The sequence below is a fragment of the Melozone crissalis genome, unplaced genomic scaffold, assembly GCF_028551555.1.
Source record: "Melozone crissalis strain CALT ecotype California unplaced genomic scaffold, PUWL_Pcris_2 ptg000018l_1, whole genome shotgun sequence".
Classification (NCBI taxonomy): Eukaryota; Metazoa; Chordata; class Aves; order Passeriformes; family Passerellidae; genus Melozone; species Melozone crissalis.
In genome coordinates, this window is record NW_026535796.1 from 15,463,136 (window position 1) to 15,489,301 (window position 26,166).

The 26,166-nt window shown below is 38.5% G+C and overlaps 1 protein-coding gene across 4 annotated transcripts in view; it reads right to left on the reverse strand.

The window, feature by feature from the left end:
* Positions 1–26,166, reverse strand: part of LRRC4C (leucine rich repeat containing 4C) — a 483,012-nt gene that overhangs the window by 455,661 nt on the left and 1,185 nt on the right. The window lies entirely within an intron of this gene.

Below are 26,166 nucleotides of genomic sequence, written 5' to 3' on the forward strand. Positions count from 1 at the left end.
GAGCCAGCATTTGGCCAGGTGGCCAAGAAGGCAAATGGCATCCTGGCCAACAATAATATGGCCAGCAGGACCAGGGCAGGGATTGTCCTGCTGTACTCAGCACTGGTGAGGCTGCCTCTCAAGTGCTGTGTCCAGTTTTGGGCCCCTCATGACAAGAAGGACATTGAGGTGTTGGAGCATATCTAGAGAAGGGCACCAGAGGTGGTGAAGGGTCTGGAGAACAATTCCTGTGAGAAATGCATGAGGGAGCTAAGGGTGTTTAGCCTGGAGAAAAGGAGGTTCAAGGTAAAGCTTAGCACTTCTATAACTGCCTAAAAGGAATGTACAGCCAGGTGTGGCTTGCTTTCTTCCAGGTAACAAGTGACAAGAAGAGAGGAAATGGCCTTGAGCTGTGCCAGGGGAGGTTCCAATGGAATATTAAGAAAAATGTATTCACTGAAAGGGTTATCAAATACCAGAACAGGCTGGCCAAGGAAGCAGTTGAGTCGCCATCCCTGGAAGCATTCAAAGAGAGCATGTGGCTGAGGCATTTGATAACATCATTAAGTGGTGAACACAGTGGTGCTGGGTTAATGGTTGACTTCAATGACCTTCAACTTTTCAAAACCTAACTGTTCTATAACTTCAGTAACATGCCTCATTATATTACATAATTCAGAGACAAGATTCTGCCAGCTGCTTTTTCTTGGTTTATGGAAATCACAAGCATTCCATTAGTTCTGATCAACATACCTTCCATATGCAAGTAATTTACTTCCCTTAATAAGCCTTTGTAGAAAACAGTGTAAAAAATTTAGTCCAAAATATAACACTCAGTTCTGTTTTCATTAGTGTATTGATTCTGATAGAAACATTATAATGGCTTGCTAAAATATTTTCATAACACAAACCATGCCAGTTGATTTGGATCAGGTTCAATTAATACAATATTGTCTTTACATCCCCTAAAACTTTAGAAAAGGCATTGGTCAACAAATGCATCACTGTTCTCTGAACAATAAACTGCTTTGTTCTTCTGTTCTACAATAGGAGACTTTTAAAAACTTTACTGACCTTAAGCACACAAATTCAGTTCTACACAGAAGTCACCTTTAATATTTAGAGATAGGACAACATAGCAACAAAACGAAAGATTAAGAAAGAAAAAAACCAGTTAGAACTCTGAAATCTTTACAAAGATAAAAACAGAACAGCCTAAAATTTTCTATAGCAACTTTGCCCATACTTCCTACAAATTTTCAGCATACTGAAGGAATAGGCAACAGTCTGGTAAATCAACACCTTTCTTACATCCAGTAAGGGTATATAATGTCATGAACTCATGCTATTTTGAGTTTTGTGTAGCTTTAACTTAATTGAAACTTCTGTGTGTTTAAACTTTTCAATGCAATGAAACAAAATCCTGTGGAGTGAGCCAGAATAAAACCTACTTTAAGCTCACTTAGGTCTTGATCAGAAGATAGCCCTGCAAACACATGCTCATACATACACACATTTATAGTACTCAAGTGGGTTTAAATTTACCATATACAAAAGTAAATTTCACTGTCAGCTTCAAAAGGGAAACTGCAGAATTGAATCTCTTTATATTATTCTTGTGATGCCTAGAAGCAGGAAAAGAAAATTTCAATGTGTACTCTGACCTCCTGCAATTCAAGACAAAATTACATTTGAGCAGTGCTAGATAAACTTTGGTAGGCAATTCTGATTGTTGAGAAAAGGAAAACACAAAGGTACAGCCATCTCAACAAGAGGCCACTGGTGAGATTTGTGGAACAACGTTCAGGTTTGGATCCTTATTTTGCCTAATTGAGGCCAGCAGATTTTGCCGGCTAAATTACCTTGCAGAAATCAAAACTGGAACCTGCATCCCAAGCTCCCACAGCAATACCCTAATCCCACATGGACAGGGGAAAAAGGCACAAACACATTTCATGATTTTGCTTTTATTGTAAACTGCTGTGTCTTAGATTTTTTTGTTGGTCATCTCTATGCAACACCAGCTTTCAGTTATATACACAAAGACTTAGATTTGATTCTTTAAGGTACTAACATTAGCGTATGTAGGGAGGTAACACCCTGCATATGGGGGTGTGCACTGGAAAAAGAATGTGAAAGCTATAGTACATTGTAAATGAAAAACAATTGCCTTCAGGCCAACAAGGTATCCTTCAAAACAAAAAAAACCAGATAATTTATGCCTGCAGAGGTACTGCAAGGCTCATATTTTAGCAGACAAAATTTCTCATAATAATATAGCTGAAGCCCAACAGGAAGTATCTATTAATCCTTTGTACACTCCAGCATTGTTTATTCAGCCAAAAAAAGTGGCATAAAACATTAATGCCATTTTCTCACTCAAGGTTTTTTCACTCAAATAATTGAGGAGCTCTACTGATCAGATTGAGCATTGAAAGACTGGGAGAACAGATGGCAGACATGCAGAGAATAATTTTTGCATCAAGCAAACCTTCACTGCTCAATACAATCTATGCAGAGGAACATGCTCTTTTTAAAGCATCCCACTGGGCAGGTAAGAGTGAAGGATCAGAGTCAATTAAACAAATGTGCTTTCTATTGGCATCCAAAAAGTTATGTCTACTCCATCACCAGCCATAAAGGCTGAGCTAAGTGTGTACTGCTGAATACAAAAGGCCCATTTCCATCTCTGAACTGGGTCAGACTAACACAGGTGAACAGCAACTGGAGGAAACACACCACAATACGCTATCTTCAAAAAATCCTCATTTCCATGTGTTGATATCCTTAGAGGTGGAAAGGTTAAAGGAGGCCACACATTCTGCTCAAAAACAAGGCAAGTCTCTATTGCCAAATTAGGGAATGATGATTTTGCTCCAGTTCTTTACACAACTGAAAGTCTGCAAAATGCTACAGGATTAATATGAATCTCAGAAGTATTGTGTTTACATCAGCCTTCCTGAACTGTAAGAAATTACTTCAGTACTGAAGCTTAAGACTAAAAAGATTGTGCAAGATGACTATTGTTAATACTCTTCCAAATTTTAACAATATTGTTAATATTGTTAATCCTCCTCCAAAATTTATCATTATGTCTTTCTCCAAAACATCATTAAGACTTCACTGGCATCAGTACTGCCCCTTTTAGCTGAAGAATAAACATTTAGAACAAGTTTTTCCTCTGGCATGAAGTGTCATCTGCTTTCATGTCTGTAGCTGGTGGGGAGGAAAGGGCTGATAAAATATTATCACTGTATTTGCCTCTGTTTATTGCTTTTGGAAGTGCTTAGAAAAAGCCAACCATTCACAAATGTCTTATCTTGCTGATATTCCAACAGCATTTTCATAAAACAAAACCCTTGGAGCTCTCTAACTTGCTTTCAAAGTCTGTAAATGCCATGGGACCTTTCTACAAGGACACTGCTATGACACAGCCTGTAGGAAACTGTTCAGCAGTTTGAATCCAGATTTGTCTCTATCATAAGATGTGAAGGTGGTTGTGAATTTTAGAAGCAACCAAGTGAACCATTCTTGAATACTTTCCCAATTTTCAGCCACACTGCAGTAGGGTTATAGGAAGCAGTGCACTGACAGCACAATCCATAATAAAGGTAACTCTAGATTTAAAAGCAACTACTGGCTGAACACTCTCTCTGCCACATGCTAACCTGTTGACAGTTGTTCCAAGAATTTAACTCTGGAAACCATATTCTTGAAATGAGAAGAAATAGATGTGTTGACTACAGCTCTGGATGACTAGAAAGCAATTTTCTTTCCTAAGGTAAGAAATTCACTTCATAATCACTCTCTTCTGTGGAGTGTCTGGCTGTTACAGTAGTACCCTGTGACTGGATGGAGTTTTTAAAAATAAACACACACACAAATAAATCCTGTAAGTCCTAGCAGTTTTGCTGTTTCAAAAATAATAACCCAAATCCCCCCATAAAACCCCATATACGTATTTCTAAAATTTAAAATCAGTTAGGTCTTTTATTCACCATGCAAAAGGAATACAGTATTTTTCACAAAATCTATTTTACATCAATTTTATTTTCACTTGATGGTTTTGGTTGTGAAAGAATTAAGTATCATACTACTGTTTCTATTTCTCAAGGGAAGCAGTCTAAGATTGTACCTAACCATTGAGAAGCAGCACTAGAAGTAAACAACAAGCAACCAGTCTCATTTCCTAGACATACAAATTTACTATGACAAAGCCAAAGACACATGTTTCAACGATTCTTAGAGATTTTTTTCTGCAAGACAAATGTCTCCACACTATTGTTGCTGCAGTAAAACATGGGAGGAAAACAACAACAACAAAAAAATGCATAACAACTCAGACAAAATATACCAGACAGTGACAAATAACTGATTAATTTAAATTGGACAGTTCTGGTTGTTGGCAGAAAGCTGAAAACTTTTGTTTTTAAACACAGAACCAGTGGCAGCATGGTCTGAATACAAGTTTTAACTAACATAGGCTTCTAGGCAGTGTCAGTCAGCATTCAGGTTTGTTGCACTGCTCACTTGCCTTGACCTCCAGTGTACTTATTTGATGTGCAAAAGAGGATCAAACAGAGCATTGCCAAAAGGGAAATTATAGTTGCCTGATCTCTTAACCTATTGTAAGCACCTCTCTTTCACAGTCAAGCTATGAATACATACACTGCACTTCTGCAGCACTGATAAAAGATTCCTGGTGCATCATGAAGATGAAAAATGATTCTCAGTCAAGAGGGAAATTACCAGAAGTGTCAGAAGACATGTTGCAGTGATGCAAACAGTGACACAGACATTAATTTCAATAATTTGACAGTGAAACAGTGCATACCTGAGCTGTCTAATTCTTTACAATCTTCCTTTTTTCACAACAAGATCTGGTCATGTAAGTTCTTCAAAAGCTGTTATCTTTCCCTAAACTCATCCCCTCCCCCCAAAAAAGCACATAGATATTTCATTTCAGCAAGCGGATTTTCATTAATTATACTAAAAGGAGTGATGATCTGGAAAGGTCACACCAGTCTTTCAGCAGGCCCTCTCCCCCAGCTAAGTACTTCTCAGCTACAATTGATTACCTTGTCTTTTAGGTTTGCATCATTCCATCAAGAGCAGCATGTGTGGCATCAATAGCATTACTGATACTGTGATGAACCTTATATGGCCTCCATTGCATGCTCGCAGTGCTAAACTCTAATAGAGGTTGGAGCCTTTAGAGTGACACCCTGGAAAGGAAGACAGAGTACTAGGGAGATCTAGGACAATAGTGGGTATTCCCATGACTCAATGATGTAGCATAACAGAGAGTACCCCTCAATGAGGGCCAATTCTCTCTCACCATGTTTCTCTTGTTATGTGCTTTAAATCCTTGTTGATGCAAGCTATGTTTCATCCATTAAAAAAAAAAAAAAGAAAAAAAAAACAAAACTAAGTTACTAACATGTAATAGCCAAGAGAATTTCTTGGAAATATCCTTTACTCATCTACCTTAAAAGAAAGGATTCCCACATGAAAGATATTTGCACAATGATCTGTAAAGAAAGTCACATGTATGCTTTAGCATACATGCTTACCTCTTATTCAAGAATAGTCAGATCTTTCAAGCAGCTGTAGCTATCCCAACACATATTCTATGTGAACTAAGAGACTGGTTCTTGTATAGGCTACTTGGATGTTACTATCTGCAACAACAGCTCCCTACCTGATACCACATCAAAACCTCCCCGTTGTATAGCTGCCCAAAACAGCAGCCCATTTGCCCATGACTGCTTCCCATATCAAACCTGCAGTAAACAGCTGACTTTAGGGAGAAAAAGGGCTCACAGGTGTCTGCATACAGGAGACAGTCAAAGGTTCAGCTCTCCCTCACTGCCAGGTTAGCAGGGGACACAGACAGATGGCCACCTTTTGCTGAGAAAGCTCAGAAAATCTTTTTTCAAGTATGAATATAAATGGGCCTTGTCACTTTTAAAGTCTGACATATTCCACTGGCACCAGTTCAACTGCCTCTTAGTTAAGAGATTTTTGCACAATAAATAAATTTGCAGAAGTGCTCGGTCAAAAAAAAAAAAAAAGTAGTCAGCTTCTTCTGCCCCCATTACTCTCATCATTACAATGCACTCTTGGAACTTTCAACTTCAGGGAAATGCAAATTCTTCAACAATGAATTATGCAAGAAGAACGAAATGCATGTGGGGTATAGATTTGACAGAAAAATCTTTTGCAGCACATACGGGGTGACAAGGTACAGAGACAGTGCTCTTCACTCTTCTGCAACTGAAGAGAGAAGAGTTAAATTATACCTGTAGCGAGGTTTTATACACAGCCTTAAGCAACTCCACTTACAGCATCAACACTGCAGAAAGCGACACGTGACTTCTGAGCCCTTGGTTACAGGATGACAGAAAGCAACCTGGATACAAATTCCACTTAAGGTTACATTTGTCCTTTGCTACAGACCCTACCAGTCTGCTACGTCCTACTTCACACTTGGTGAAACAGGAACACTTGTACCCTGCCTGCTCAAAACACTACATAAGTCACTAATTGTCACTGGAGCTGTTTGTTTTGACCAGGCTTTTTACCACTGGCACACACACCAGATTGCAAAACTGTGCTTTGCTCTGCATAAAGTCACAAGCAAGGGGTAAGAGGTTGTGGGTATTGAAACAGCAGAATAGATTTCAGACCAAAGTAATAATCAAACATCTACAGAACTGCACAATATTCCATAAAAACATCAGCATAAAATTAGAAGTAGCTAAGAGACAAGGTACCTCAGCTGAAAGGTGGAAAACCAGAGGAGAAGCGGTACCTGGCAACATCCAATAGTACTGCTGGCATTAGAGATTCAAATCCTAATCTACATCGTGAATATCACAGCACACACACAAGCTTTCACAACCATTTTTCATAGAAGGTACACAGGTTGATAGTAACAAGTCAATTTTTACCCTGGGTCCCACTGAAACAATAAAAATTAGTATAAAAAGAGTGCTCACAGGTTCTAACAGAGTATAGAGAAAAATTTTGTTTTGCAGTATCAAGAACTTGGCCTGAAGGTAAAAGGAAAACAAGCAAGGCATGCAAAGCAACTTATTTACTCCTACTGTTCTTCAGTTGCAGCAGCTCCCCCAGGATAAAGACACTGCAATACAAGAAAATACGCAAGAAAATTGGAAGGACAGAGAAGTCCTGGTGACAACTTATTGTATGTGTGACACAAAACAGCAGCCGTACGGCTAAGGAGGTAAATACATCATGCCAAAAGAAAAGGAGGTCAGCAAGTGGTACCGAGCAAAGCCGCCGGTTAGCGCTCACCGCGGTGCAGCTGCGGTGCCGGTCCCATTCTTTGCCGAGGATAAAGAGGGAAGAAGGAGCTGTTTGTTTCCCCGCCGTTACCACTAGGGACTCCAGAGCTCCTCTCCGGCTGCCGGCAGCACCCTGGAAGCCGAGGGCCGGGAGCGGGCCCGCTGCCGAGGAGCGAGTGCCGCAGCGCCCGGGAGCGTGGCCGCGGGGCAGCCGCCTCGGCGGGAGCGGGGAGCGGCATCCCCGGGGCGGCCGGCAGCGCTCCGCTCCTGCGGGCGAGCGGCGAGGCAGGGAAGGGCTGTGCGCAGGGAATCGGCGCAAGGGGGGCCGCTAAGGAACCCGCTCTCTGATCTCCTGTAGCCTCTCCGTGTCTTTTCGTTCAAAGAGCACCTTCTCAGAGGGCTGATTGCTAGATCATGTCAGATGATGCAGCTTTAAATGTGTCTCTTAGAAAGGCGTGCAAAGAACTGTAAATAGAGAACCTGACTCCTAAAACAGATATTTTTTTCTTTTTGCCTACATCACGTTTAATATACTAAGAACCTTTCATACACCGTAATTTCTTCTCTGAGTGCGAACAATCTTTGCCCCTCCAGCTCACACATGAAAGCACAGAATCTTGCAGGGAGAAATCAGCTCTCTCCTACATTTGCACAGCAAATAGCACAACAGAAACACATTCTGGAGAGCCTAAGAATCAATGTAATAAAACAGCAAGTAAAAATATCAGTTAACACATGATATGTGAAGCAGGTGACTCAGCCACAAAAATAAGAATTCAGGAGAGGACAAAAGAATATTTTCAATTATGTTTTTAAAAATACAAGCAAACAAGTCTAGGGAAAACATTTCTATTAACTAGGATTCACATCAGGAAAAAACCACAACTAGATGATAATAAGAAATAAAATTTAAAATTTTAATAGTGACATGAAAAGTACACGACAAAATGTTTTGTACTACAACTGTGTATGCCAGTATCTCCAAACACTTTAAAACCAAGAAACCATCTCCAGGCAGAGTGGGGAATGTTTCATTTTCAAAGCCAGCTCTACAGAAGTTGTTTTGGGTTTCCATTTTTTTTCTGTTGCTGTGTGGTGACTTGGTGACAAAAACCTACTCACAAATCAGTGGGCAACACACCAACATTTACATTCAATCCCCAAACTAAGACCACTGGACTGCATTTCTCCCACAGCCAAAGTTTCAACACTGATTTGGTTCATATTAGAGGCAATTACACCAACTCAGTACTCTAAAAGGAAAGCTGATCAGCATGCAGTCACATCACGCAGACTACATAAATCTTAGCAAGCAACACTGCAAGCAGCTACACACATATGGGAGATAAAACTGGACAGCACACTTGGAGAAATAAACAAAGAAATTGCTTAGCTCCAGATGCTTGAACAAGGTTTATTTTCCACAACTGACACCATCCCCACCTTGTTCCATCTCTGTTCGTCCTCTTGGTCACTCAGTACTCTGAGACTTACTCCAGCCATGGGAGATCAGTTCTTTATTATGTCCTCCCACCCAGCTGCTTCCTAGGTCAACAGCTCTGCCATGGTTCTCTGACTATGAATCAAAGGGAGGACTTGCCTCTAGCTGAAAGCAGAGCAAAGTAGCAAAAGCAGCAGAGCTGAATCTGAAATTCTAAGTATACAAAGACAGCTGAGAGCATGCTTATGCACAGAATTCTTTGATTCACTTCCCCCTCTCAAGCAACTTCTTTAGTTGTTTTCCTCTGATAATGACAGTGCCATCTGCTCTTACCATTTATCTGGTATCCCTACCTTTTGGGTATGGAAATATCCTTACTCACATAAAGCATTATCAAATCAATTATGCTCTGTTTATGAAAACATACTCAGTTGCTGGAGGGAAGATCACACAGTTATAAGCAAAGTGACTCCAGATAGCAAGCCACGAGATACTAGGAAGAAAGAAAATCCTACATGCTTCATCACATGACTATCCTTAGCAGCTGTCTCTACTCAAGCAAGTTCCAGAAGAAATTTCCCTAGAACCAGTTCCAAGTAAAACCAAACCTGCAGGTTTCCCAGCAATAGTCTGGCAGAACATACAAAGTGCACTGGGCCTGGAAATGTTAATCTCTGGCAGAATTTTCCATGGTCTAGTTAAAGGATTCTAGCCTGCGAAGTCATCAGGCACATGCTGATAGGAATAAGGACAACTAGATTGGTGTACAGATGAGGGCCCCGAATGCACTAATAAATATTGAAACTCTACAGCCAACTTCTCAGTGACTGTTCACTAGCTTCATGTAAGGGACAAATGCACCGAGAGAGTCTGCATAGTCTTCATCATTGGAGGTCTTTAAAAAGAAATTAGACATCTGCCAAAAGTTATACAAGTACAGCTGATCATTCTGTGGCGAGAAACCATCATTTCAAATTCATACCTAAAGAAGATTATCCTTTAATCTATCCTAATTAGTAGCCTCTCAGTGGGTTGGTCGCTCCCTTCATAAACTCCATTTCATCAGAAATCATTCCCAAAATGAACATAGCACCTAATAATGAGACATCACAAAAAAGTTCAGTAGAAAAAAACCCTGTAAAGCACACCCAGAAGCTTTGTGTATTTAAGGTTTATGAATTACCCTAACAATGCTAATCAGGGTCAGTTTGGACAACTTCATCAAAAGAGAGGCTGTAAAGTGGGGACTAAGGCTCACAGGAAGTTTGCAAACCTACAGAAAGGTGAATGATCTTCTCTATACTTATTTATCAGCACCTCAGGACTTGAAAGAAAAACAGCTTGCCAGCCAAAAAGTCAACCCAGGGTGGCAGGGCTACAATTTCCCAGCAATGTGAGTGAGCAGCCAGAGTCTCAGGATCATCAGCCATGTTTTGTCCAGAGCTGCAGACACAAAGTGGGGAGTGAGACAGTGTAAAGTTAAAATATGATAACTGAATCTAAACAACACCAGAACAAAGGCTTGAATTTTTCAAAGATTTACGTGCCCAGATAAGTGTCAGATTATGAAGAGTCAACTACTACACAGGCAAGCATTCTGAAACAAATGTGGCTTTAATTCCACACTAAGAATTAGTAATCGTGGAGAACTTTTCAAAGTGAATTCTGCTTGCTTATGCAAAAGGAACACACAAGATACAAGAAAATCCATTTTTGAGATCTCTTGATAACTGCTCTCAAGTCTAAAAGGCTCAAATATGTCAGATGATTTCAAGTTCAGTACAGCTGGCCTGAGCATATGTCAGTTAACTAGGAATAATAATCAGCTAAATGTTATTTCATAATTCTTTGTGATAATTTATATAAATGCACAAACAGAAAATTACACAGAAAATTTCCAAGTTTATGCTTGGAAATTAATGTATTGAAATTCACTTGCTATCACCTTCCTCCAAACTGTAGGTGAAATTTATGTAGATATTTCTTTATGCTTCAAACTAGCAGGATGACCAATACAAAGACTTCCACAAACACCATGTTATCTCAAAAACTTTAGGAAAAGAGCTTCCCATTTCCAGTACCTATATAGCTACATGATGATTTCTAGTTTCCTGTTTCGTATACATGAAATACATAGGTAAGGTATTGTCTTGTTCTGCCAGGTACATTCAGCTAGCAAAACTCATGCTTGCCTTTCCTAACATATGGCCCAATTACCATTTAGGCTACTATGCAGCAATCTTTTTATCAATTAGCACAAATAGTCACTAGAGCCTGGGCTCAGGTACTTATCTGATTACATATCTGCCCAGAGCTGTCTGCATAATAAAGTATAACATATTCAAAGCAAGACAGGAATCGCTTGCTTATTACGCATCCCATGCTTGGCTAGCTAAGAAACATTAGAAGACACATGACAATTGTGTTAAGTCCAAGCAAGCTGGTTTGTTTCATTTTTCTGCAGTGCTGTACTTCATTTTTCTTTGCAGAACAACCATCACTAGCAACTTGTCCAATTAAAGAGGTCGCAGATACAAACTAAAGGACAGTAAGATTCAGGAATACAACTTGTGGGTCATGTTGCTTGTATTGCAAATACCGCACATTTGTAACTCCAAAAGTCATTTAGTTATCCCAAGTTTCCTGGAACTTCTTACTTGTAAACAGCTTCCAACACCATCAGTAAGGTGATTTGCACTGCCTCACCTTGATTTCAGAGCCACACCTGTGCTGTCTTGTCTCACCAGAGAAGAAAAGCTTTATATGTTTTGACTCAATGACAGTCAACTTTAATGAATCATTTTTAGTCACTGAATTCCCATAAGGTTATGGAAATGTGAAGCCAAGTCTGAAAGCCCCAAACAAAACTTCAGCAAAAGAGTCATATCTCCACTGCAAAGGTCACATCTCCATTTCTTGTTTGTCATTATGAACCCAAACACTCACAAACTGTACTAAGTTTGTGTATACCTGTATTGAGTTATTTACTTCCCCTCAACCAAGCAACCTACAGATAGCCTCTGATGCATTTAATTAGTCAATATCCATAAGCACTTTGATAAAAAGCAACATAATGTGCCAAGTATTACTATTGAATAACCAGCAGCTCAACTGCATTTTGCCAAAGTACCGCAATAAGCTTGTCCTTTTAAACCTGCTCATAATAATTATAGCTGTTAACAACAGATATTGTTCAGCTGAATGAACATTGTGAGACTTCAGCAAACAGCTCTCATCAATCTGACATTCTTACAAACATCCCTTGCTAAATGTCAAGTGAGATTTCCAGAGGGAAAGAAAAGTGTCTTTCTTCCCAGAAAAGGACAAAGTTTACACAGATAAGAACAGAAAGTGAGACAGAAGTGGAAGCAAATAACTGTTTTCAAAAGAGCTCTAAAATTACTGACAACTACACAAACTATTGATAAAGGTCTGTTTCTAAGCAGGAGAAAGAATCATTTATAGTGCAGAAAACTGGGGGTTTTTTGACACTGGTATTACTCTTCAAAAGTAAAGAAGAAACCAAGAAAACAGTGATTTTTAATTTTTTTTACTTCACACTTCTGTTCTAGTCCTTTGAAGAGTTATTCAGAAATAGCTTGCCATGTCTTAAACTGTTCATTCATTCTATAATACCCTAAAACAAAAAGATAAATACCTTAATTTGTGGCACAGAATAAACTATAGTTCATTTTATTATAATTTTATGGCATTTGCACACTTTCAATATACAGGTGGATTTTTCTGAAGGATAACTTATATCTTGTTCACTGGAATACCTGATGCTGCGCTGGACTTTCACCAACAGAATACCCCACCATGTTGCCCATAAGCTAAGCAGCAAGATGCTCTTAAAGTGCTGCCCCCACACAAACACATCACAATCACCACTATTTTAGCAGCATTTTCTGTTGGTTGATTCTTTAATGAAAAGAATGTTGATTTTTTAATGGCTATAAAGTGCTTTAAAGGTATAGATCTCTAGCATGCCTTACTATGAGCACCTCACTTGCCCATGTGTATATTAGAATAATTTCCATCATATGAATATATCTTATTACCAGTAACATATGTATTACAGTCCTCTATGTGTGTTTGATTAGTGCCATGGCCTTTCACATATACACAAAAAGTCCTAGCACCAGCTGCCATTTAATAAGCTGCCACAAGGAGTAACACTTTCAGAAAAGACTGGCAGCTCCTGAAGTAATTTTGATAGTTGAAAGAAGCACAGAAGAACAGCCCTACTTCCACAATGCTTTTCAAAATAGCCCTGAATGACTTCAAGAATTGTTTTGTTCTTTCTCCAAGCTTACAAAACTTCATGTTGTCATCTTATTGTAAATCTTCCATACCTTCTCAGTGATTTCTCATGGGCTTCTCCTCACAGCACTGACTACTTCTTCATGGCACAGCCAACAAACTCCAACTCACTTCACAGCACAACCAAAAAACTCCAACTCTCCCCTCACCCAGCTAACCCACTCTTTTGTAGTGCTCCTCTTCTTATTGGACACAGCTGTGGCCTATTAAGGGCAGGCCTGTTCCTAATCTTTGGTGATTAGCACAGCTGCAGTTCCCCAGGTGTGAGACTACCTTCTGCATTATTTTTTTACATTCTATCCCTCCACAACTTCATGAACACTTCTATTTAACATATGCAGATTTTTTTTTAATGGGGAGGGAAAAAAAGCCACTTTGTATTTCCAGGTTCAATCTAAAATTAATCATGCTTACACACTTAGAACAAGTAGAATTGCAAGATTGCTTCCCCACTGATGGATTCATTAATATTAATGACTTATGAAATCACTTAGTCCATCTGCAAATCAAGCCACTGAATTTCCTACTGCAAGACTAGTTCTGCATAGCAAGCAAAAATAAGAGTCAAGTGGATTAGCAGAAAAATTGAAACAACAGTTACTTGAATTCAGTCACACACACTGTTACACTGGTAGTGAGCTTCACCATGGATGTGCAATCTCTTTCCAAGTCATTAGAGTCTGGACATGACTGGTTTTCTGACGGAGTCATAGGTTTAATTTTTACAGCCATAACTTCTATTTGGGCCAGTTTCAAATTGCCATAATTAAAGAAAACTTCAGTATTTTGCAGCTTTGGACTCCACACAAGTTTTAGCCCTTGGCCATAGCAGTTTGCTGAAAAGCTTTCATCTAGGGTAGAACCTAGGATGTCAAGTCTTCCAAATTTAAGACCTTGTGACTTAAAAGCTGACTAAGGTAAAAGTTACATGATGATGCACACCTAAATCTACAAGAATCATGAAACAGAGTTCTGAACACTTTACATTTGTCTGATTTCTAAAGATAAGTCTAACTCCAGCTATTCCAGTGCATAAGCAGCCATTGAGTTTCCCTCTTTCAACAGAAAATAGGCATTTTTCATTTAGGAACTGAACAAGTACTTTATAAATCCCAAGTACTGTCATTTACTTTTTGACACTCCGCAGTAACCAAATCCAACCTGGATGAAGAACCCTGTGCCAAAGAAATAAAAAATTAAAAATATAACAGAGAGGGGTGTGGAGTATTTATGTTCTTCTATCTAGGAAAGAAATGGGTTAAAATTTTTATTGTTCCAAGGTGCAAACAACCATTATTCATTATAGTTACAAGACAGTATTAGTCTCCTTCATCAAACCAAGAACCTTATACAGCAACCCCTGCATCCCTGACAGGGCTGAATGAATAATGGTCACATTAACCAATCCAGTTCCATGCAAAAAAAAAAAAAAAAAAGAATCAGTGGGAGTGATCAAAACTAATACACTACAAACAGAAGTTGCTAATTTCTTTCATTTCTTTCTCTGAACATTATAGCCTTCTTTTTTAAACTGATCAGTGAAGTAAGCTCAGATTGTTGTTCTGTTGCTCAATTCCTTCCATAATCAATGAACAGATTCAGCAAAGGCACTGTCATCATCTCTTCTTAACACAGTACTTAATGCCCTGAGTCTTAGCTAGCTTTTCAGATCAAAGCGGGTAACAAATAAATTATATACCTGAGGCAGAGACTGTACAGTTATGACAAAAGGGAGGGGGGAGATTGGGAGAGGTAATAAGGTCATTTCACCTATTTTCTATTGGATTTACATGCTTGCAGTAAGCATATTAAGCCACAACAACATCCGCAGATAATGAACTAATGAGTTGTTAGCAACACCTCCGCTTGCTCACTTAGTGGCGCAATGCTTTACCGCGGTCAGCCCGCCTGCCTCCCCACTCTGCTCTTCCCCTTCCCGGTGCAATTCAGCAGGAAATGCAGCTGGACCGGTGCTCCACAAGCCCTGCAGGTGACTGCTCCCAAGGCTTGTGCTGCACCACCCTACACTGAATTTAGAAGAGGCGTTTCTTGAAGAGCTATGCTTTAAGCGCCTCCAGATCACGAACAAAACAAACCGATTTTGAACTGCTTTCAATCGTTAAAACTCAGTATAAATAAAATAAAACTCAGTAAGGAGTCCGGAAAAAAAAACAGCAAAGAGAAGAGATGAAAAGATTTGAAGCAGAGATACGGCTCACTTAAATGGCTCTTTAAATGCTGAGCTCCAGTCTTGCTAAAGATTTGCAGAGGAAGTGTCTACAGGAGAGGAGGCAAAAATACCTGTGGTCAGTGAAACGCAAAACCAATGTTTGGAGACAAGGCAGGGCCCACACCAGCTGAAACTTAATGCTCTTTCTACAGGTTAAAACAAAATCAAAAAAGTAATCTAAATATTTTCAGATAGTTGTTCACCTCACAAGTACAAGAAGTTTTAATGTTTCGGACAGAAAATCAGCTTCTGTTGTATTATAAGTGCTTATGGCAGAAGCATTTGAAACTTATGAAATAATAGATGAGTGTATATGCTCACAGACACAATATTTCTAGCTGTATACATGAGAACAGGAATGGATTTCTAAATAAATACTGTGTTACTCTCTGAATAAAATCTGAAAATGTTTGCGTCTTGCAGGGTTAAGAGAGCAATGAAGGTGGCAGAGACAAGAGAGGTGTTTGTATTTATGATGATTAAAAGAAACTAGCCCAAAGTATTTTGATATGGACACAACCTTATTCTGACAGTGACAGAACATCATAAGACTAAAGTCTTACTAATTGTACTATTTAAATAATAGTTGTATTTATGCAGAGGGTAGCAGGGACTGTATTGAAGGACTCAGTGCTTTTTTTTATTCAGATTTGGAATTTTCAATTATTTTTAAGCTTTCTTGGGGAAGACTACACATACATAGTAATGAATGCAAACAATCTTGTTTCAATTTTGTCTGTCATATCCAAGAACTCAAAATTTAAACTCCACATAGTTTCATCATCTCTTATGAATTTGCAAGTTCTTAATGCATTAATTTCCACAATCAGAACTCAATGCCGCAATCTTTTTGAACCATTTTAAATGCACATGTACTACAACAGATGTGAAGGGGTAACATGTTGAGTGTTTTTCTATGCTTCAACTGTAAATAAGAACCTAAATATATTTTCTCTGTAAAGGAATACATACTAAGGTGGATGAGGTAGTGAAAATTTATTTTTTAATAAGAATTTTCTACTTTCGGATCCTCAAATCAAGTTCAGTAGAAAATAAGACCCCAAACATTAGATGCTATGGGCTAATTCAACAGGAATATGCCATATAAATGTTTTATTATAGTCCATAAATTTAAGAGTAATCACCAGAGTCATATTACTTTTTGATGGAAGCCTATAATCTTCATATCAATTAAACACCATACAGTTCATCTTCAGGGGGCAGAGATTCCTGTGAATTCATGACAGTAAGGTTCAAGGCAACATAATCTGAACTTTTTTAAAACTCTTGCTACAGGTGTTTTACCAAAGACTGCAATCAGACCCTTTGATGGGAACAGCTGGCTGGACTGCTGTCAGATCCCTAAGCCCTGGAGGTGCTGCATGGTCCAGCTATTCATTTGGAGTTCTCCCAGCCAGTGTCCTCAGAGCACTATCTGTCCTCAAGTTTCCCTATGCAGCTACACAACAATTAAAGCAGATCAGCACCTGTAGGGGTTTTGTAATATTTATCTCTATTATTCAAACTGATCTCACAGTCCTACTTTGTTGTTTCTGCCCTTGGGGGAAACAGAATCAACCCTGTAATTCCAGAGCAGGATTTTTAACATGATGTATTAGCATAAGCTGCTGTACAAACTGTGGCTGGATTTCACACCTACTGTGAATGAGGGGCCAGGCAAAACAATGGAAAGCAAGACACAGCCTCCAATACAGCAAGTGACAATTTCATGGTTGATTTAGTGACTTTTAGTGACTCAACTCTTGCTTAATCCTTCTCAAATTATGTAAAGAGAATGAGTCAGAAGTTGCTTGCATATTTCATCTCCATCCTTACCAGCAAAGGGCATGCAAAGCAAGCAAAGAACAAGACTGAAATGACGATGGCAATACTTACAAACAAAGCCAAAAGTGACATTGCAAATGACACAAAAGTTGCCCACTACCCTGCTATGGTGATCCACTTTTATTGCCCTCATTCAATGTGAATAGCAGTTACACCAGTCCCAGCAAGGGTTTGTTGTAGGTAGTTCAGATTCAGGCATGCCCAATGTGATCCATTTCTCCATGTGTCTTGCACTACTGCAGTGCAGTTTTAAACCTACTTAGCCAATAAAGGTAATGCAAAAGGCAACAGCAAGGCAACACTGGTGTACTGACCCTCACTCCTGCCTGGGAATGAGCAGCTTAATAGAAAAATTTTTGGCACTAAAGGTCACAGGTAGCAAAAGACCAAATATCTGAACAGTCTTGGCCCTTACAACAATGTATTGCTTGGACATCCCGTTCTGTTCCAGTTCTGCCAGTTTAAATAGTTTGATCTCTAAAGGAAGGTATTGCTTTATCTCTTGCAAAATGACTGCATTTCATCATCTATTTATCAATAAATTCAAAAAAATTACTGCTTGCTGAATGTCTGCAAGTAGAAATTGAAAGCCAGTAAAAGTGTTTCCTCATTTGATGAAACTTGGGGCATCATATGTATAATGAAATGCCATTAAATATATTTGTTACTGTAATGCAGAGAAAGCAAGTTAATCAGAAATAGCATCAGAAGGACACAGGGTGGTGGCAGGGAAGATTCTCATTTTTGTCCTGAGGGGCAGTAACCATGCACTAGGGAGCAATTTACCAGCATAATGCAATCGCTCAATAACAGTTTTAGTAGCATATACAGTACATAAATCTGTACACTCTTTACCCTACAGGAAAACTGGTCACAGAGAAAGCAAAAGGAAGTAAGACAGATCACAAAGTAGCTATATACACCTGCAGTAGGTCAAATAAGACTATTTTTTCCTAGACTTTTTTTTTATACTTACCTGAACACTGTTAATGTCAACAAGCACAGAAAAAGAGCCTGCTCCCTATACAAGTACTAGAGTACTAGCCTAGATTTAAAGGCACACATATTTCCAGTACTGTTATGGATTATCATGTCTAATGGATAGGGCAATGAGACAATTGAGGGGTATTGCTTTCTTTTGTCTACCGAAAAAACAGAATATGACAGACTTCCAATCTGGGACAAAGCAAGGACAAAACATATTAGCTTCATCTCACATCATCCACACAAACTCCTTCTCAATGATAACATCAAATCATAAAATTGAGACTCTAGAGAACTGAAAAAAAAAAACAAAAACCCAACAGCTCAAGTAGCTGCCTTTAATATGTGATGTTAAAAGCAAACCAAAGCACCATAGTATTCCACTAGCAGTCTCCCTCAAAACACTTTTCATGTAAGAGCATATTCACAGTTTGTTTCAGAAAAGCAAACAATTAAAGCACTTCTTTTGCTTTGTAATATTAAAAATTCAAACAGTATTACACTAACAAAAGGCAACTTCCAGTGCCATTACTAGCAATGGTAAAAAGCCCATGAAACCTTAAATTCTTAATGTTTCCTAGTGTCTGTGTATTTATCCTACTAAAATCAAGTGGTACATCAGGGTCTTTTGTAGAAGATATGCTCTTCTTGCTCCAGTGACCTTCTCTCCACTGCTTCTTGTAGTGCTCACCACTAGGCTTAAATAATTAAACAGGTCTCAGCCTGAAGTGACTTCAGAAATTCACCTACATTTGAAAAGTGCCATTTAGACAATAATTTGTAGAAGAACTGGAGGTCAAATGTCTATTCTCATAAACTAATATCCTTATTGGAAGCACCTACTCATTTCCACAGCCCAAGGGCCTGGACAAGATCATGCAAGGAGCGTTCTAGTACACCAATTATAGTTAAACAACATGGAAAGAAAGACAACAACCAGCAACATCCAGAAGTTCAGAAGTAAAAGATTTTAACTGTTAAAAGCTCAGGCATGTTTTCTGCTTAAAAGAAAGAGCGCACTCTCATTGTATAATAGACACTAACTAGAACAAAATAAACTTAGGAAACAAGTACTCATGTTACATTTAGAAAGGAATGTTATTTCTCAAAATATTCAGATTTAGAAAGCACATTTTGGCAAGTCATGGCTTTTCTCCTCCCTCAATAATAACAAAATACATTTCTACCAGCAAAGTAAACATTTATGAATATCAGAGCAGTAACTTGATCCATCTCTACTTCTGTTGTATCCTCAAGACCATGACTTGATTGGCTGTCCTGTGTTCTCCCACAGTTTCCCTTCCCATATCCAAAAGCATAAAGAAAACAGTGGTTTTGGGGAAGCTTGATTCCTGCTGATACCAACAAACATTTCAAGTTGGCTCATTCCTAGACAGACACAGGTTTATGTCACAGAGAGATAAGAGATAAGGAAGATAGTCTTTTCCATTGCGAGACCTCAGAATCTTCCATTACGTTCCAGAAGAAAAAAAATCACTGAAATGTTCATGATTCAAAGGAAAGCTTGGATTTCAAATGGGAAAAAACACTATATAAAAATGAGGGTTTTGGACAGACTCCTCCTTTTCTCCTTTCCACATTCTGCAAATATGTCTAATAGAACATATAAATCATACAATGTCATATGAAAAATATAATGTGCAATGAGACAGGTGTGGAACTTCTCTTTTCATCTAAATGAAAAGAAAGATTGTGCATCTCCGCCTACTTCAGAAAAATAATATAATAAGAAGAATTAAGGCAGATTAAGAGACTCTTTTAGGCAGCTTAAGACCCTTAAGCACACACTCCCAAGCCAAGTATTTATAATACAAGAAGTCTCCTAGTTACCTCTCTCAACTGTCACTGTTGTCAGTATTGCATAAAGCTGCTTAAACTATAAAGCTGATTGTCAAGGGAATCCCGGTCTGAAGGGATCTTTTGTGGTCTGAAAGGGTTGCGACTTCTGTAAAAGGAGGGCATCGGGTTACTACAGCAAGCCTTGAATATCAATGACAAAGGAGGAAAAGGGAAGCTCACAAGTCAGGCTAGACTCTCTCTCCCCTACCATTCATCTAAATCACATGGTAGTTACAGGGCAGGAAAGAGCCAAAGAGAACCAGGGCAATCCTTGCTCCCCGAGACTACTTTGCTCTCCAGTAAAGAGCACGGACACCGTCCTGCGGGACACAGGGAAACAAGAAACGCAATGAGAAATGCTACCACACACAGCCCACTCCACTGCAAACACCCGCTGCAAATTTCAGAGGCACAAAACCACATGGAACAGATGTTATATGACACAGGAAGAGCAGAAAGTAACATGTTTACTTCCTGATGACAGGTTGCATCTATCCAACCATACATTAACTCAGTCACATTCCTCTGCATATTCTAGAGCTGATAATATAAAGCTATGAATAATTTTTTAGTTTCTGAAGATGGTCAAAGTTTTCACACTTTGGGCATATATTTTTCACAGAAGACCTGATTCACTACATAATAACTGCCTTTGTCAAATATTCTGAGGTCTTGTTCATGATCTCCAGATATCACAACATTTTCTTTTCCAGTAATGAAAATACCTACCCATCCAGTTCTATTACATGATACAAATTTTCAATGTATTGGTCACTTGATTTGAAGCCATTTCTGGATACTTAGGTTCTTGCATAACTACTTAGTAAATTACCTCCTCTGTGTGCCTCAGTTTGCTTCCAATTCTTTAATTCAACTGATCTTAACTATTTTTAGTTAATGAGAGGAACGATTGCATATCTGAGCAGATAAAGAACATGACTTTGATATTACAACCCAATTGCAGTACAATAACTGAAGAGTCTTTGAAGGGGTAGCACTTCCATGAAGTTCTGTTCTGACTTGAGGGGTTTTTTTACTTAATTTTGTTCTTCCTTTATTTAAAGAACTGCAGCTCAAATTTCCTAGACAAATGCAAGCCTTAAGTTTTCAAGGCTTTTTTTCAAGAAAGTTCCAAATCTCTTATGGAGTTTTCATAACGCCACTGCTGCTATTAACCTTATTCAAAATAAAAATGGAGACTTGAGACCTGATTTCTTTCTGAAGCATATGCTTGAGAAGTTTAAAAGAACACTCTATAACCCATTTTCTCCCAGCCAAACTGCCAAAATACATTTTGCATGCAAAATTAAAACTTTCTTCCACATGCAGTCTGAACAATGCAATCCCTATTTCTATTCTTGCAAAAACAGGAAACTACTTTTGCCTTGGAGGTCATCTCTGAGTTCATCTTTTTTCACCCTTTTCTCTCCATTTTTTCCTATTGAACTTTCTGCTTTTCAGAAGGCAGCTAGTCTTGCAGGTTTTAAGTAAGGAGATAATTTCGTTTCAACATGCATAATTTTCTTCCTGAAATAACCAAGAGTATCGTGAAGATTTATAGGTTTACATGAAATGCACCCCATGAGAGACTCCAGAGAAAATGAAAAATAGGTTGAAACAAAAGGAGCCCCAACATGAGAACTTCTGTTGAAAGGTTTAACCCTCAGAACATTCACCTTCACTTTGTTCCTTCAACTAACAATGCTTTCAAGAATGTTTAACTGATGAGCAGTAAGTGGTGAGGGGGAAATCACACAGAGGAAGAGGTGCCATCCCTAGATTTACATAATCATACCAAAATGATGTCTTTAATGTATTTAATAAGCTAGTGATGCACCACAGCCAGAATAGAAGCATTGCTGTTCTTTCTCATTTGCCAATTTATTGCTGGGACGCCAGAAAAGACACTAAAGTTTATACACTGGTAGACAAATTTCAAAAAGAGAGCAAAGAGCCTAAAAAACACATGCTCACTCCTTGACAGCCCCATGTTGCATTTTCTCCTACAACTAAACAAGAGTAAGGAGAAGGCCTCTAATGCTCCCACAGGAAGTTAAATGAAATTAAGCAAACATTTCCAAAAGAGTGTTACTGCTCTCCCACTGCATTTATTATCTTTCCTTCATACAAAGTCAGCTGTTTCAGAGAAGTTAAACAGAGACTGACATCAGTCTGTTCTTACTTTTGTAAGCAGGACAGACAATAGGACTAGAATTATTCTGCAGTTTACTAGTACATGCTGGACTTGATGGGTCCTTGACATAAATTTAACCTACCAAAACAACATCTAAAAATACCAAAGAGATTGGAATGGGCCTCATGGAAAAATCTGCTGGCCACAGGTCACAAGCTCAAGGATATGTAAAAAATGCATGAAGAGAAGCCCTTTACATCTGCAGTTATAAGCTTCATTAAGGCATGTTTTTGTTTTATACCTTTCTGTTCACCTCTGCAAGGCACACATTACAAATAATACTTACCACTGATGGCCAGTTGAGTAAAGAAATTTTGGCAAATTACAAAGCAATTGTCTGTGCAAAAAGTTTCTTCAATATGCACTGGAAAGAGACCTAGATTTCTTGGTACAGTTCTGCCTCTGCAGTATCTGTTCTGAGAAAGTCTCCAGTTTCTGAAGAAATCTCTGCCCACCATCCTCCCCCAGGATCAATAGGATTCTACCTTATGTAAGCACTCTAAGTTTGGCAGCAAGAGCTCTTACACAGCAGCATCTTGCAGATTGTGAGAGCACCAAAACGCTAAGTTTCCTCCTTGGCAATATGAAATGGCTGTTGAAACTCAGCATTCCACTGGGTCATTTGATCTTCACTTTGAGAATTTCACCATCGCTGCTTGAGCAGTCTGAGATGTAAGAACCTCTGGAAGCAGATTCCCACCTGCATACATACCATGCTCTCAACACTACTCTTTTGGGCCACTCCTGAAAACCTCAATGTCTAAAACATTCTCTCATTTTTAAAATTTTTGTTATACAACTAAAAAGTACATGCACTTCCACACTAATTTGAAAAAAATATAAGGAACTCTTACTATTAAAGGATGCCTCTTTAGCTACCTCAATCTGTAAGAAGACAAATAATAAATAGCATCAAAATGGGTGTCTTCCCTAAGCAAGATAAAGAATTAAACAAATCTCCCAAATAAACTTCACTTTCACACTTCCAACTAGGAATACTGAGATTGGTTTTAGAAATTACAATTAATTTGGTTTAGATTCAAGACTCTTAAGCAGCATATTATCTACCATATTTGCTTGCTAGCTTAGGAAAAGGAATTTTGGTGTCTCCTTCACTCCTAAACCTTATTCTTTGACACAGAATGAAAAGAAATGGGAAGGAGAGTAAAAGAGAAAGTGGGAAGGGGGTGGAGGGAGTAGAACGTAATTTACTTCATTCACCTAACTTATCAATTCAAGGGATGTATTTCTAACTTCATTTTTCTTCAAGTGGAAAAAGTAAATTTTACTTACTATTAATTCTTTTAAAGAGTTAAGAATCCAAAGTCCACCTGCATGAATTTCAAGTGATCAGAATATTTGTCAAAGTAGCATGCAGTTATAAGCAATATGTTCCTGAAAAACTACTCTTTTCTGCCTCCTTATTTCAAAAATAGGCCAGTGTCATCACATTAGTGTAAGATACTATTACAGACCAACACAGTGAGTCAGCAATCAAAATTATGCTTTCTGCCTTCCCACAGAACTTTTTCTTTTGGTTTAAGTCCTGGAATTGCTGGTACATCTCTCTTCCATCCTCCCCTTACTTCTATGCCACTGCACTGCTTCAAGATTGCCTTACCAGTTGTCAGTCCAGCTTGTTCCACAAGAAAGAAAGAATTCATGTGTAAAGTATCCTGGGTCTTATAAACACAGAAACATGTGCTGGAGAAGGTCAGTGCCTGGTTGGCTGACTTCAGCAACAAGAAAAGGAAGCTGCTCAATTAACTGGAACTAAGTGAAAAAGAAATTTCTATTATCTTCCACTTATTCTTAAAACAACATTTAGACAATTCAGTTCATGAGAACCTCATTGTACCCATACCCCTACTGAGACACTTCACCTATGACACACTTACTGCAAGACCTGTGCAGGCCTTCTTGTCAAATTCCAGCAAGATGCACAAAGCACAGTGGATTGAGCTCACACAGGCAGTCAAAGAGTACAGCGAACAAAGCATCTTACGTATGAGGTGAGACTGAAGGCATATGGGGCATTACACTATGAAATAAAATTTAAATTCAAGGACCATTAAAATGAAACAACATTCATTTTATAGATTTGACTACTGATTTGGGTTTTTAAAAACAAAAAACCCCCACATGGTCCAACTGGTGCTAAAGCCTGTTCCCACATAAAACCTGCTAAAACTGAGTATTATAAATTTCCACTCTTACCATGAGAATAACAAAAGTATTAGAAAACAAAATTGATCTTGCAATAACATGTTATGTTACATACAATATCATGTATAAGAGATACCAAAATAACAATTGTGACAGTATAATTAAGAAATCAGAAGCAAAATCCCAGAAAAGTTCTAATGAAAATCTAAGCCAACACAACTGGGGGAACATGGGAAGAGAAGCACAACGTTTCCTCTTCAGGAAACGTGAGCCTGTTAAAATGCCAAATAACCAGCATTTGCTTTAGTCCACAATATAAGGAGATAATGAAAAAGCATGACTACATAAAAACAGATGATTAATAGCAGCTGGACACTATAAAGAGTGATGACATATTTCTTTTCCAGCATACAGGCTACTGCTCTTCCACTCAGTTTGAGGCAACACTACTAAATTTTATTCCATGTATCAGAATATACATAAATGGAAGTGAAGAAAAATGCATTTCACATTTCTGTCTTTTTTGCCAGAACATGAAAGTTTCATCTCCAGGCAGAACATTTGTCCCCTGCTTTCATCCAGTCAACATCTCTGCTTTGATAGACTCATTCAATACTTCAATTCTAAAACCAGGGTAAGGCTCTAAAAATCATGAGTTGTCATCTCTTCTCACACTTTTTTTTTGGCCTTCATTACACAGAGTCTGTTCCCATAGTTAAAACACAGCTTATTGCCTGGTGAAGTAAGATTCTGATGCAGCACGCATTTGGGGCTTGAGCAAAGTACAACATGGGAAAACTATGGAAAAGTGCATCCTGCCCAGAAAGAGATCTGGTTGTCATAATCATATACAGTAAATGCACATGCAACACAGAAGCATCACTTCCAGAAAATGAGGGGAAACACACCTATAACCAGTTCTCCCTTTCTTCCTTAATCCATCTTTAAAGTTATTATGCAAAACCAGTGGGAAATAGAGGGACTGACTGACAGGATGCAATAATATAAAGTGATTTGATTACTCTGAAGCAGAGCCTTTTCATTAAGTTTTTAGCTTTACAACACAGGATCTATTACAAGGGTCATTATACTTCTTTGTACCAAACAGATCATCCTATCTAATGTGTCTTCGTATTTACAATTCTGATGTAATTCCCCTTTTCTTTGCATACACACATAGAAGCACCTGAACATCTGGTTACTCAGTAGAACTCTATGTTGATCCCTGTCTTTTTATAGTACATATCCAGCTATGCAGTATTTCAAAAACAGATACTGTATTGTTCAGTATTAGTCATTCATAGTCATTTAATTGAAAAGGCATGAGTACCTAGCAATTGCACTTGGAGAATGAAGCATCTTGGAAATGTATTTACAGATTTGCTTACCTCCTTGTGAATGCTAAGTACTATCAGTGCAGCAATAAAAAAAGGCTCAACTACAAGTGCTCTGATTCTATTGTAGTGCAATGGTATTTTATTTGTATTATTTAATGGAACGATGGGAAAGGCTAAAGCAGTCATACTGTTACAGTAGAAACTGCAGTGTGGAAGGGGGTGCAGGGGGAGGCAAAGTGCCAGGCTGAAATACTGAGTAGTACCAGAGCAATACAACTGATAGATCTCCAGAAATTCTGGAGTGCAATGAACCATGCTGGATGAAGCATTTACGTTCATCACCTGAATGCTTAGTAGCACCCCCATCCCAAAAATTAATGGCCCACAAAAACCCACTTGTGACTGGCACTTTACACCATAAGAGTTATTACTGTTTGGTCCTGCATATTGCATAAATTCTGTATGCCAAAAAAAAAAAAAAAAAGGAAAGCAGCATT